Source organism: Gopherus flavomarginatus, chromosome 6 (genome assembly GCF_025201925.1).
Source record: "Gopherus flavomarginatus isolate rGopFla2 chromosome 6, rGopFla2.mat.asm, whole genome shotgun sequence".
Classification (NCBI taxonomy): Eukaryota; Metazoa; Chordata; order Testudines; family Testudinidae; genus Gopherus; species Gopherus flavomarginatus.
The window spans coordinates 131,812,879-131,825,142 of NC_066622.1; the positions used below are offsets into that span (position 1 = coordinate 131,812,879).

The 12,264-nt window shown below is 39.7% G+C and overlaps 2 protein-coding genes across 18 annotated transcripts in view; one reads left to right on the plus strand and one right to left on the minus strand.

Moving 5' to 3' along the window:
* Window positions 1–12,264, minus strand: part of ADD3 (adducin 3) — a 186,138-nt gene that overhangs the window by 168,482 nt on the left and 5,392 nt on the right. For 6 of the 16 annotated variants that reach the window (XM_050958028.1, XM_050958039.1, XM_050958031.1 and 3 more), the window contains exon 2: window positions 1,462–1,544. The exons of the other annotated variants lie outside the window; for them this stretch is intronic. The gene's annotated coding sequence lies outside the window, so the exon portion shown is untranslated. The remainder of the gene's footprint in view (window positions 1–1,461; window positions 1,545–12,264) is intronic. 16 annotated transcript variants of the gene reach the window in all.
* LOC127053442 (zinc finger and SCAN domain-containing protein 29-like) overlaps window positions 1–12,264 on the plus strand; it is an 881,068-nt gene that overhangs the window by 112,676 nt on the left and 756,128 nt on the right. The window lies entirely within an intron of this gene.

Below are 12,264 nucleotides of genomic sequence, written 5' to 3' on the forward strand. Positions count from 1 at the left end.
TGCTCTGCCACAGATTCTGTGTGGGCAAGTGACTTCACCTCTTTATTAAAAAATGTTTTGAGATTCCCTTGCAGAACGCAGAAATTTGGTAACTGCACCTTTTCTATAAAAAGGGAAGTAATGTGCTCATCATCATTACTGTATTTGGTTGCTCTACATAAATGTTTAGGATTTGAACCCATCCTAAAAATCAACCTACCGTTCACTGTTCATGTGGTACTGTTTAACTGACAAATGTTATGACAAAGCAACTAAATACTGAACAGACTCTGCACTTAAACAGTAAAGGCTCTCTAAAGAAACACCCGAAGGTAATAAAACTATCTAAATTATATATTTAATTCCATTCCACAACAATCAGGACAAATGGTGAAAGCCTGGACAAGAAAATAGAGGCCAGCAAATATTTTTTCCCCTTAAGATCTTTCATTTTCTGAGGTTTGAGTCAGCAAGTAATATATTTTATGAGTAAACCCACATTTGTTAATAAGGCAATCCAATTACTAACAGTAGTATAAAACCCAGAACTTTAATATTAACTTAAGAGAGACACAATCAACTTGAAAAAAAAAATCACATATCTGTCTAAACATTTTGTACCTATTAGTTACAAGTATCATAAAATATTAGTATAATCGAAAGGAGTTAGAAGGAAAAATTTCTCTTATTTTTCAAGTTTTACTTTGCACACTTGACACAGGCAATGTCACCTGTGAAGTCTGTTTCTCCCTTTGTGAAAAGATCCTTATGAATATCAGGAGGTGCAGAATACCTCTACAAATAAAAGAAAATACTATTTAAAGGGCACAATCATACTTTAAAAGGATATGGACATCATGATTATTTTTTTTAAACAAAGACAAATTTGACAACTTTTAAAAACCTTGAGGGATACGGTCAACTTAAAATTGGCCCTACCTTTAAGTTAGGCAAGAACAAGTTACTATTAAATGCAAGAATGATAGAAATGATTCCACAATTTAAAAAAAATCCAATGCAAACAATTCTTAAAACATTCTGCTGCAGTATTTGCAACCAAAAAAGTGCACGAAGAACCTGATAGTTAAATCAAATTACAAATGATGTAAAACCAGATTCATAATTTTCATTTTCCAAGCTGGAGGGAAGATGGAAAGGAGGCAGATCATTCTTCCCATCTCTTTTTACACTGGATTTCCAGTCTTCAAAACTGTTTATATTTTCTTATTATACATACTTTAAAATGAGCAATAAAGATAATAACCCTGATCCTGCCAAGATGTGGGTTCAATGGGACTACTCGGTTCCTTAAAAGATAAGTACATGCATAAATCTTTGCAGGAGCTTAAGTTTCTTTAGAGAAAGGTTTGACTCATTGTGCTCTATTAACTTACTACTTGAGTGGAATTGCACCTACTTATGAAAAAGGCAAATTTCAATACCAGTGATAATAGTCAAAAACTTTAAATCCTAACTTCTCACCATTGCATCATCCAGAACTGTAAAAAGCGTTGACAACGACCATCCCTACTGCAAACCACAACTTCCGGTATCCAGGCTCTTCACTAGAATTAAGCAATCTGTTAGGAAAGGAATCTGAAAATGTATATTTACAATTTAATGTCAATTTAACTCCTGTGCAGTTTGAACTGTCTGATGGAGTTCTAAGGCAAGCTATTAATCTGCTCATCTACATGCGATAGCTCAATATCTCTGAGCATCATCTCCCAAACACAAATATATTCTGAAGTGTCATTGCAGCAAATGTCAGCAGGCTGTAACCAGACACAAAATTTCAAGACAAACATGTAAATGAAGATATCAAGCACGCAAAGTAACAGTCCAGATGAGGGTCTGATTCTGCCATCTACTCAGGCAGAATTTTCAAGAAATACAGGATCACTAACAAGCTATACAGTTTTATGAAAGTAATGAACACACTTCAATTCTACAGTATTTCATAGTAAGAAGGGACTGATTTTTTTTACTGCCACTTTCTGGTGTTTTTACCTGCCCTCATACTAATCAGGATGAAGGAAGATCCTGTATAGACAGACTTGAATGAATGGTACAGTTACAAAACTTCTGATGGACTTCTCCACTGAGGATGGTGTTCTTACCCTGGAGAAAGTTTACTGTAGTTCATTTTCTACTGAAAGACTTCACTCTCTTTCCAATTGGGGGGGGGGGGTGGGAAATGAGGAGCAAAGTAAACCAAACATTTTCCAGAATAAACATAAAATATATTTCAGATCCTATTCCTGGTTCAAGTCCTTTAGAAATACAGAAAATTTCAAAACAAAAAGACAACCATTAAAAGATACAACTGCTAAGAACTGTAATAAAGCCAGTACACATGCTCTCACTTACGACTATAGATATGGCAGCTTTACCACTCCTTATCGTCTGCCCACTCTGATGCTAATACATATAGGTTCTTCAGTCCCTGAATCTCCTTTTGCCCACCAAAACTTCTCTCAAAAACTTTCCCCCTAAATTCCCAGTGCTCCAAGGGAATGGACTCTCCAAGCCCTGAAAACCTTTAACAGCTCTTTCAGTGAAGTGCTTTAGCACTGCTGAAATTCCAGCATTAAAATGGGCAACTTAAAAAAAAAAAAAAAAAAAAAAAAAGTTCTGGGTTACTGACATTGTGAATCTTATTTTCAAGTTTCTCTTTGCCCATTCTGTTCCTGAGAGCAAATAAGTTTCTGGAACAAAAATTAATAGGATTCATTTTATTTAGTTTCTTTTATTGGGGGATAATGGGGGAAAGGAAAGGGAGTTTGAGACGGGAATGGAAGTGTTGCATTTTGTACTACGTCACCCTTGACAGTTTTTCATTTAAAATATAGGCATCATACACATTGCCCCACATTAATCAATAAGCAGATCAGTCTAAAAAGAAGACAGATATACAAATATTGCACCTGATAGCTCTGTACTTTGAACTCATTTATTCTCTGTAATTATGAACCTGGTCAGGTATATTTCATGTTATAACCATTAGCATCAATGGGAGCTGCATGTATATTATAGGGAGAATATACTCCTAACAAATGACCTCTACATAACCTTAATAGGCAAATAAAACTTATTTTACTTTCTTCTTCAAACGAGTTTTGACAGCTAACCACTGGCATGGTACAGTTAAGTGGGGGCTGTAACTAAAGTCTTTACAACATGTCCCAGTGAAATCTGAAGCCAAAATATACCAAAGGTCACCTTGTATAAAAGAGCCTTATTGTTTGCGTGTACACTTAGACAAAACCTTTGTTGGCACAGGTAGAAATGGGAGTCAGTGAATTCAATTTAACCTCTGGGAATGGCAACAACATTAGATTTATATTACAAAGGTGGATTATTGCGTAAGTAGTACTACAGACTTACAGCAACCAGTATTGTCAGTTTGGAAAATGAATGGTGTCATAACACATATATGCAAAGCTGCAGGCTATATTTTCTCTTATGAACTAGATCAGATATTACCTGACTCAATGAATTTAACTTTGTCTAGTGATTAAATTACTTTAATTAGTAGCAGACCAATATTTATAGTAGTACCATAGCTTTAAGAAAAGCACAACAAAAATGTCAATATTAAGTGGAAAGAGAGAAGAACAGAATCAAATATTTCAGTTTTTCCAAGTATGTTGGCTCAGAAGATAACGGATGTAAAAATGGAATCCACGTTCCCACTATGCCATCTGTTTTAAGGATACAGGAAGATTCTTAGATCTTAACAGTGCAACACCAAAACTTTAGACTTCTAAAAAATGAATTTACTTTATGCTGTTTATAATTTGCACTTCATTCTGCTTGGACAAGAAAGCCACACTGTTTAGTTTCAAATATTATTTCTAGTTAGTTTTCATTCATGGTTCTCTCATACTAGCACTATATTGCCGTGCCCAGGTACACAACATCATAGAACACTATTTAAATACACAACAAAATCCCCACATACTGCAAAACCTCACCAGGAAGCTTTTATTTGGGATCTATACAGCATGCCTTTTATTTCAAAAGGTATCCCTTCATCATGTTATCTGGATCCCAGCAACATAAATGCATTGAAGATAATAGAAATGAAGTTACAATTTTCAAAAACAAAATAAAAAATTGATATACTCGCTGATTCTTCCCTGCTCCCCTCCCTCAAATGTTTAGTTTGTTATTTGATGTTTGATTATGTTGATAAGAAAAAATTCATAAAACATGTTTTGCTGGCTATAAGAGTACTTTGGTCTGTCTCTTACCAATTGTTTTTCAAAGCACGGCACCGCCCATTATTGCAGAAGAAAATATATAACACATGGAAATAGTTTTTCGTAATCAGTTGCTCGAGTCCTTTCTTATTACAAAAAAAAAAATGAACATTTTACCAGAATGATGTACTTTACACATTTTGTCTTCAGTCTTACAAACTGAATTTTCTTTGTTCCAAATACATGCTTAGTTGGAGAGATCTGCAAAGTATTTTAACTGCGCTCTTTCAGTCTTTTAAAGATATTGAACATAGAATATGAATACCTTCTTTGAATGCCAAGCCAGCCATGCATCAAGTATAAAAGACTAACAAGTTTTAAATGTTCAATCCATACCATCAGCAAGCCAGTAAGAATTCTAACTTGTATTCATCATAATATCCACCAAATGGAAAAAATATACTCTTTCATACCCTAAAAATCATTTTAAATTTTTGATGGGGGCAGAGATTACATAATGGAGAATAGAAGACAGCATAAATTTCTGCATGATAATTTAATTTTAGAATCACCTTTGGAGAGTATATCTTCTGCAGTTAGATAGGCAAATATTGTAGACAGTGAACTTTCTCAATTCCATCCTGCAGGATTTAGGAAAATGACAGATTTTAAATCACTAGAAGAACATTGTCTGTGTGTGTGTATATACTCAAGTCAAAAGATGCATTTGAGAATTCTTGCTATATGAAATCCCAAAGAATCACATCTGCTTCTAGAACTGAGCAGCATGGTTTTGATTGACTGTAAGCTCTTTGGGGACAATAACTATCTTTTAGCATATGTTTGTATAGTACCTAACACAATGGAGCCTTCAATCTTGACTGGACTATGCTAATTTCTGGGCACCACTATAATACCCATTAAACCTGAAATTTCAGTCTACTTTATTAACACATGTGCATCCAACAGAATCCCAAGTGTGATGGGGTATATAGATCCCACTGGACACAAACAGTGCCAAAGAGGGCCTGATGGTAGAGCTCGCCCTGTCTCCCGGCACTGTCAATCTTGTATGGTAGGGAGGAGGCCTTTAAATGGGAGGAAGCAGTAGTCACGGGAAAGTGAGCAAAACTGTCTTAAGCAGCAGACCGCAGGAGAGACTCCTGAAGCTGTGGAGGGAACTCCTACCCATGAGACCTTCACCCAGACTCTGAGGACAGTACAACAGACTACCAGGGTAAAACGGACACTGACCCTGACTCAGAGACCAAGCCAGAGCAACTTCAACAACCCACTCCATCTCTCCCCATGTTGGAGCTGAATTGTAGGCAGCACTGTAGACTCACTGTGCCCGCTCCTTGCTGGCGTCACAGGGAGGGAGTATCCCTGAATACATTAGTGCTTGTGACTTTCATTTTGATCACTTATCTGGAGAAACTTAAGGAGGCCTGTCAAGGGCAGAGCCACCCTTGCCTCTGCCCCCTCTTGGTAAATTGGGCTTATGCTGGGATCACCCACTGGAGATAACTGGACATGGTCAGGTCCTCCCTGTGAGAAGAACCATCAAAGACCTCATTATACCAAAACATCATCTATTAAGAATTTTTTCCTGTTATAGCAGTGCCAACACATCACCTTATTTAAACTTATGCTCAGTTTTGCATTTAAAGCAGAAGTTCAAGCTCTTTGTCTGAAAAAAAAAAATCACAGAATATCTGCCCCCAAATTTCCACCATTCCTGGATAAAGCTTGCATTTTCTGAAGGTTTGTTTTTTTTTTAAATTGGTTTGCATTCTCGTCAATTAAAAACTGGCCTCCTAGAAGCTCACATTCTGAGTCTCAAAATTTTTGAACCCCACTAATTTAAACAAATCGCAAACTGTAAAGCATTAAAAAATGTACATTGTGAGAATTTGGTGGATTCTCTGGGGTAATGTAATAAATTAACAAAATAATTAGGTCTTTACATCACAACGTAGTTTGTGTCACGCTTAGCTGAGGGAGATTATGGTTTACAACAACCTAGATCTTCTACGAAGCAGCTGCCGTTGGCTCTTCGTTGTCCAGGAGCTCAGTGAAACTGTTCAGCGAGTTCAGTAGCGCTCCTGAACTATCTGAATCGTTTCAGTCCATGAGACCAGGTTCTTCAACACAGCAGCTGTTTTGCTGAAGACCAGGATCTAGGGGAAACCATCCAACTGGATTAGAAGATGTGCTACTGAATGGGTTAAACAGCTTCACCAAGATCCTCTGCTGGCTCCTGAGCCCACTAAACAATTTCAAAGTGCCCATGGTCCCCACTGAAGTAAATGTTGGTTTGTCAGAGACCAGGAGCTCCATGAGAGCACTCACCACTAGAACATACATGAACTCTGTCTAAGTAAGAAGGGCAGCTTTCCATCCCCTCCCCAAATATGTGCAAGTGTGATTTTCCAGAAGAGTGCAAAAAAGGGGAGAAAACTGGCTGTTTATGGTGATAAGCAGTCTGGGATACGGGATGCTGGAAGGCTGGCATCCCTACTATAGCAGAGTTACAGCTGCAGTTTATTGTTCATGTTGCATGATGGTTATTCTAGTGTTAAAGTGAGAGTCTGGCTGGAGGAGTAAATTATGTCATGTTAGATGCCTTAAAAACTTATTATTTCTTTGCTTTGGTGGTTGTGTGTTAGGCATGTTATGCCTAGAGCAATCATATTTTGTGCATTTATGTGTGTGTGTGTGTGTGTTTGTATATACACACTGCCAAGAAACTTTGGGAGACTGAATTACGTCAAATATTAAGAGTAACAATTAATATACATGAAGTAACATTTATATGCCTTTATAATCTGGCAAAATCATCCCCAGACCAACAAAAGGCAAATCTACATTCTAGGGATTATATCACTACCAAATGTCACATTTATGAACTTCCACTGATACGGTAGGGCTGTTAAATTCAAAAGTATTTTTGAATAAGCATTTTCTAGATTACTTTATATTGAAAAGGGCTTGACTGTTTTTGATTAAACTTAAAAGAAACCCCTTCCTGCTAAAGAGCAAGCATACCAAATTTGAACCAAAAGAGTACAACTTTGAGAGTTATAAGGTAGTGACCATACCATTTATAAGGAAAATACACATGCAACCGCATTTAGATTGTAAACTTTTTGGGGGCAGGGACAGTCATTTACCATAAATCTGTACAGCATTTAGCACAATGGGTCCCAGACTTGGTTGGCCACATAAATAATAATATACATCATTATGCACACTGTCTATATTGCCTTTACATTTGACTGATTAGAGTTAAAATGTACTTTTCCAGGAAACAGAAAGACAAAACTGAAGTCCGGCCACTTGGTCAGTTTGTAAGCGTGAGACCCTAACTTCTGCTGTAACTTCAAATGGATAGATTTCTCAATTTTCTGCTCTATGCCGTTATGTAGTGGTGTTGGAGAATGTTAAATAGCTGCAGTATTTCCCTCCAGCAGTGGTTATACAGGAATCTTTTCAGATACCAGTGAAATATATCTGTAATTTGTAGTGTACCTTGGGATATAAGGCACTATCTTAACCTGTCGTTTCCTGCTACACAAAACCGAACAGTCTTGTGATGGGGTGTACCAACCTCACACTAGGCCTGAAGAGGTTAATGAAAGCCTGTGGCTACAATCAGCCTCATTCAGTTACCCCTAGGATTCTTTATACTGGTGGAAGGATATACAGGGAGCAGAAGACTCCTGCTGCGTAGGGGCTGTCTTGTGAGATGAGTGGAGAAAACAGCCCTCCAACAGAACCAGCTGGATAGCAGAAAATGCTAAGAAGCTCTGGAAGAGGCATACACAGAGCATACAGGGGGCCCACAAACAGGCTAAGGCAAAAGTCCAAGAAACAGCAAAGTAGAATGTGGTCCAGAGAGGCAGATGGGGTTGGTGTAGTCAGGCCTTCACTGTCTTCTTGTCCAGGGAACCTTAGATAGGCAGTCAAGAGGGAAGCCCTGGGTTCCCCTACCAAGAAAGGTTGAGCGAAAACCACTCCCACTCCAGTACCATGGGAGTAAGGAACTAGTGAGCCCGGAATCAGACTGAAGGGCGAATGTGAAGCTGACAAACTACTATTTGTCGGACTATTGGTAGGCTAGGAGGGGTGGTACTCTGTGACATCCAGAGAGAAGGCCAACTTGCAAGAAGCAGCAGACCACCACAGGGCTGGAAGGGCTGTCAGCAGGGTGTGCTAAAAGGAGGAGAGCATGCTACACCATGCCCAGCCAGCAGAGGGTGCACCGGCAGGTGAATCACACAAACATTTAAAGGCTGGATTCAGTGGAACTGAGTCACGGCTGGGTAGGTTAAGATAATTTTCATTTTGTTAAAAAAAAACCTTTTAGGGAAAAAAGTTCACTAATGAAATTTAAAAAAAAAATCAGCAACTACATCTGGATTTAAAAAGGTTTTCCCAGCATCATTTGCAATTCAAGGCTAGAATCATTGTGCTAGTTCATTATTGAGTAGTATTGGGCTGCTCAGCCTATCACTGACTCAGAAAAGGCAAGAATCACCGCATTCATCTTCTCGTCAAACATCCAAAAGAGGTGCCTCAGGTAAGAAAAGTTAATTTAAATGTATCCATTGAACAACAGTATCCACTGATACTGTTGCAAAAAAAGCAAACGTGATTCTGGGATGCATTAACAGGTGTGTTGTAAACAAGACACGAGAAGTCATTCTTCCGCTTTACTCTGCGCTGGTTAGGCCTCAACTGGAGTATTGTGTCCAGTTCTGGGCACCGCATTTCAAGAAAGATGTGGAGAAATTGGAGAGGGTCCAGAGAAGAGCAACAAGAATGATTAAAGGTCTTGAGAACATGACCTATGAAGGAAGGCTGAAGGAATTGGGTTTGTTTAGTTTGGAAAAGAGAAGACTGAGAGGGGACATGATAGCAGTTTTCAGGTATCTAAAAGGGTGTCATCAGGAGGAGGGAGAAAACTTGTTCACCTTAACCTCCAATGATAGAACAAGAAGCAATGGGCTTAAACTGCAGCAAGAGAGATTTAGGTTGGACATTAGGAAAAAGTTCCTAACTGTCAGGAGTGTCCATAAACACTGGAATAGATTGCCTAGGGAAGTTGTGGAATCTCCATCTCTGGAGATATTTAAGAGTAGGTTAGATAAATGTCTATTAGGGATGGTCTAGACAGTATTTGGTCCTGCCATGAGGGCAGGGGACTGGACTCGATGACTCTCGAGGTCCCTTCCAGTCCTAGAGTCTATGAGTCTATAACAGAACCATAGCTAAGATTTTGTGCTCATTTACAAAACACCAAAGACTAAAGGGTTCACTGATTCATGTCCATAGCTGACAAGGTAATATCCCAGGCTTGTCATCCTCGGAGATTTCAACGTTCACCCCAACAATACTGCAGATGCAAAAACCCAGCAATTCACTGACTCAACTGCCTTCCTATAACTTTCATGGGTTACCTCTGCTCCAGCCAACTAGCCAGTACAGTCTGGACCTGGTTTTTGGATTAAATGTCAACAGGGGACGCTGTCTTGGACTCACCCTATCACCTCATTAAAAACAGTAGTCAGAGCTGCAACAAGACCAATGACTCGGATTAGACCGTGAAGGCTCTTAGCCACTCAAACTCCAAAGCATGCTAAAGGACAGGAAGAACTCTCCTTGTAGGACAAAGAATTAAGGATCTAGTGAATCATTTAATCACTTATACTAGCCTCAACCATCAATACACTGGCCCCCAAAACAGCCCCTCCCTCACCATTTCCCACATAGATCTCCTTGGTTTTCTGACACCCTGCACCAGGTGAACAGAGAGGGTCAGAAACTCAAAGACTGAAATCAAAGACTGAAACAGACAGGTTGAAATATACACTACTCGAAGCCTATGCTGAGGCAATATTACAGCAGTCAACATGATCTTCCTATCACTCCACTGAAGCTGCCAAATCCCACCTAAGGAGCTATCCTAGGATGATAAACCAGTTCACGAAACCTGAGTGCCTACAGCCCACAACAGAATCTGTCATCCTACTTCACTGAACAGATCACGCACATAGGAAGGCTTTTCAAACAGCATGGCTCCACTTCGCCTACCAGCCAGCAACCAACTTGTCTGCATTCTCATATTCCTCATGAAATATTGGACACACTAAAGGCATCTCAACCCAAGACCTGTGAATACCCTAAAACAGGGGTAAGCAACCTACGGCACGCAAGCTGATTTTCAGTGGCACTCACACTGCCCGGGCTGCCAGTCCAGGGAGCTCTGCATTTTAATTTAATTTTAAATGATGCTTCTTAAACATTTTAAAAGCCTTATTTACTTTACATACAACAATAGTTTAGTTCTATATTACAGACTTATAGAAAGAGACCTTCTAAAAACATTAAAATGTATTACTGGCACGTGAAACCTTAAATTAGAGTGAATAAATGAAGACTCAGCACACCATTTCTGAAAGGTTGCCGATCCCTCCCCTAAAAGGTAAAAGTCAAGAGCAATCAGTGGCACTTGTGGCTGAAATAGCCAATGCCTCATTTAGGGAAACAATCTTCCCTTCCTCCTTCAAACATGCAATAGCATGACAAACACTGAAGAAACCCACACGGATACATCAGTTCTAGCTAGCTACTGCCCGGAATCAAACTAACTTCTGAGCAAGCTCAGAGGATCAAGCCAAAGGCCAACTACAAGCTCAGCTAGTTGAAGTCAATATCCTAGAACTGGAACAAATCTGGATTCAGGTGAGGACATGGCACCGAAGGCTGATCTCCCGCTGTTAATGAATGATGGGCAGCCATCCATTTTCATCCTCCTGGACCTTTCTACAGCACTCAAAACTGTTGACCATAAGAAAAAGCTGTCCTACATTAGAGAGGTGGCAGAGGTCCAGCAGAATACACTAAAATAATTTAAATCCAAGAATCATGATGGGTCACTGTGCCTCTGCCACTAGACACTTCACTTGTCAAGTCCCACACGGATCAATTCTCTCTCCAGTCCTATTCAACATTTATATCCAGCCACTAAGAGAACAGGTAAAATGCCATAAACTACAGTACTGGCACTAAGTGGATTACACACAGCTCTACTCTTTCTTTCACCCCACACAACCCTAGCACTACCACCAAGATAGTCCAGTGCTCGGACAAGATCAGATCACAGATGAAGAAAGAGCTGGTAGAAGATAGAGCTGAGTATGACAACATGATGCTAGTAGGCAGAAGAAAACATTTTGGACCATAATTGTAAACTATTCAGTCTCCTTTGGTTCAAGATACACACCCACAGCTGGCTAATTCAGTTCTTACTTTAGGAGTGCTCTAGAGTAGCTTCCCATAGAATCTCTGGTCAAGTTCAAGTCTCCGTATTTATATTCAAAGGTATTCAATGGGCTGGTGGTCCCAACATATTTAAAAGAGATTGCCTAGAGCACTGCAATGAAGACCATGGTGGACATATCCACTCCTCAGACACAGTGAAACTTCTGGCATGGAGGAGACAGAGCTTTCTTGGGGTCCAAGCTGAAACTGTGGAACAAACCCCTACAGGAACTAAGGACCATCATAAACCTTGTGACTTTGCACTCCAAATGTCAGGCATACTTTGACCTTTCCTTCTCTGTTTAAAATAAATGAGACTCCAAACCCTACCAGAACACTGCTCTACACACACCATTCTCCCCCTGGGGAGGGGATGAGAGAGAATGAACCATACATGACAGATGTTAGTCACACTGGGCTGGTCTACACTAGGGGAGGGGATCGATCTAAGATACGCAACTTCAGCTCTGTGAATAACGGAGCTGAAGTCGAAGTATCTTAGATCAAGTTACCTACTGTCCTCACGGCGCGGGATCAAAGTCCGCGGCTCCCCGTCAACTCCGCTACCACTGCTCGCGTTGGTGGAGTTCCGGAGTCGACAGGAGCGCGTTCGGGGATCGATATATCGCGTCTAGATGAGACGCGATATATCGATCCCCAAGAAATCGATTGCTACCCTCTGATACGGCCGGTAGTGAAGATGTACCCTCTTAATACACTACTGGAAGGCATATTAGAACCTATATATAATAGA